This window comes from Microtus ochrogaster, chromosome X (genome assembly GCF_000317375.1).
Source record: "Microtus ochrogaster isolate Prairie Vole_2 chromosome X, MicOch1.0, whole genome shotgun sequence".
Lineage (NCBI taxonomy): Eukaryota > Metazoa > Chordata > Mammalia > Rodentia > Cricetidae > Microtus > Microtus ochrogaster.
In genome coordinates this window covers 46,793,891-46,796,710 of record NC_022026.1, presented here as the reverse complement: position 1 = coordinate 46,796,710, position 2,820 = coordinate 46,793,891, and the positions used below count along the sequence as shown (strand labels likewise).

The 2,820-nt window shown below is 40.4% G+C and overlaps 1 protein-coding gene across 5 annotated transcripts in view; it reads right to left on the bottom strand.

The window, feature by feature from the left end:
• Txlng (taxilin gamma) overlaps positions 1–2,820 on the bottom strand; it is a 54,465-nt gene that overhangs the window by 21,114 nt on the left and 30,531 nt on the right. The window lies entirely within an intron of this gene.

Below are 2,820 nucleotides of genomic sequence, written 5' to 3'. Positions count from 1 at the left end.
ATGCACCACTACTCCAGCCATCATGTATTCTTTAAACAGACTGAAAACTTATTCTTTCTTGTGGACAGTTGAGAAAAAAACAGGCTTTGGTTGGATTTAACCCACTAGCTACATAATATATTGTCATCGTGTGTGTGTGTTTTTTCATATATATATATATGAATGAAATTCTCCAGGGTGCTGGCTTCTAGATGTTGAATTCATATGGCATTATTAAACTGTGTTTTCAGAGTGGCTGGCAAATCTGTATACCCAATAGAACTGTACAAAAGATCATGCAGGGGCTGGAGAGGTGGCTCAGTGGTTAAGAGTACATACTGCTCTTGCAGAAGATCCTAGTTCTATTGCCAACACCCATGTAAGGAAGGTCCAAACTGCCTATAACCCTAGCTCCAGGGATCTGAAACCCTCTTCTGGCTTCTGTGCACAAATGTGCAAACACACATAAATAAGTAATTAACAACAATTTCTTAAGCAAGTAGGAAAAGAGACAAGAGACCATGCAAATCTATTCTCTTTAAGTCATATGAAGATTATATGTCTTAATTTTTTCCATGTTAGAAACATAAAATGGATCAGGCACGATAGCACATTCCTTTAATTCCAGCATTCAGGAGGCAATGACAAACACAGGTAGATCTCTGTTGAATTCTAGGGCAGCCAGGGGTAAATAGTGAAAGTCTGTCTTGAAAAGAGAGGGAGAGAGGGAAATGGCATTTCATTGTGGTCTTCCTCTCTGACCACTATATGAAGTTAACACATCTATATGTCTTTATGGCCCATTAGGCTAAGTTATCTTTGTATCTTGGTTTTCTAGTTTTATGTCATACCTCTTTTTTATCTTCTTCCTTGCTTTCCACTGTTCTTTTGTTGTTTCCTTTCATATTTGTAGGTATTCATTTTTTTCATTTTTATTTTACTGTGCTAAGGACTGAATACAAGACCTTGGACATGTAAGACAAATGCCTTACCAGTGAGCTATACATCCTTAGTCCTAGGCGTCCTTTCAGATACAGTTAGTAAAATGTTATGTGTATGGGCATTTTGCTGCACATATACAATATTTATGTAGTACCTACAAAGGCCAGAAGAGGGCATCAGATTCCCTGGAACTGGAATTATAGCAGGTTGTTAGCTGCCATGTGGACTCTAACCCTAAATCTTTTGGACAAGCAGCTAGGGGCTTAAGCCTGCTTCAGATATTCTTGTATTAAGTCTTACTCTGTTGGAAATGTTCCAGGTTATTAATGTCATCTTTTAAGGTACTTTGATTTTTTTTTCTGGTACTACAGATTGAACCTGGGGCAGCCTCACGACCACTGAGCCCTTTTTTGATTTATTTTAAGGCAGTGTCTCACTAAGTTGCCCATATAACCCTTGAACTTGTGATGCTCTTGCCCTAGTCTCCTGAATAGCTGGCATTACAAGTCTGCGCTAACAGGCCCCAGTCTTTAAGATATTTATGGAAGGAACATATTAATTTCAGCAAGAGCAATTTCTACAATTTTTATTTAGTCACTTATTTATTGTGTGTATGTGCCACAACATGCCTGTGGAGGTTAGAAGATAACTTGTAGGAATCAGTTCTCTACCACCATGTGAGTCCTGGGGATCCAACTCAGCTCATCAGGCTTAGCAGCTATGTCATCTTGCTGGCCCATTTTTTTCTGTATTTTTTGGACATAAAGTCTCATCGTATAGCCTAGGTTGGCCTCAAACTCACAGCAATGCTCTGGCCTCAGCCTCCCAAGTGCTGGAATTACAAGAGTGTATCACCACACCCAAACAATTTGTGTAAATTCTTAAAAAAATATCTAATTTTGTGTGTATGTATTCATGCCCGCCCAAGTGTATGTATGTGCACCACATGCATGCAGGAACCCACCAGACTCAGAAGAGGTATCAGACCTCCTGGAACTGACTAAATTGGAGTGCCAGGAAATTGTGAGGGACTACATGGGGGCTAAAAATCCAACCCACGTCATCTGCTAGAGCAGTAAACATTCTAAACTGCTGAGCCTAGCTTGTACATGTTTGATAATGCTTTTCATGTTGAGAGAAACTCATCCCAAAAGTACTCAGTGGGGTAAGAGTGCTTTTTGTGCAACTATATTAGTTCAAACCCCCAGCACACATATAAAAAGTAGACAGTTATAACCCTGTGTTATTTGGAGAAGGTATGTGTATGTCAAGAGGATCACTAGCAGCTCCAGTAAAAGACCCTATCTCAAGACAATAAAATGGAAAGACCCAATGTCCTTCCAGTGACCTTTGGCACATTCGTGTCTCACGCGAAAGAGAGTGCCATAGCACTTGTTATCTCAACATCTGGGTTATAAAAGGAGGAGTCTAAGGTCAGCTTAGTCTATATATCAGGTTCCAGAACAAACAACGCTATTTCAAAAAAATTTTTTTGAGTAGGTCTTATGTATGTATTCCAATCTAGCCTCATACTCCCTATGACACTGAATTCCTAATCCTCCTACCTCTAACTCTCAAGTCCTGGAATTACAGGCATGCAACACACACACACACACACACACACACACACACACACACACACACACACACACTAAATAGTAGTAACACTGAGTTTTAGAAAATCAGTGCCAGCTAGCATATGCTTGTAGTTTCAACTACTCAAAAGACTGAGGCAGAAGGATCATTTGAGCCCAGAAGCTGAAGACGAGGATGCACAATAAAACCAGACCCTCAAAGACAAAGGAAAGGGGGGCTGGAGAGATGGCTCAGAGGTTAAGAGCATTGCCTGCTCTTCCAAAGGTCCTGAGTTCAATTCCCAGCAACCACATGGTGGCTCAC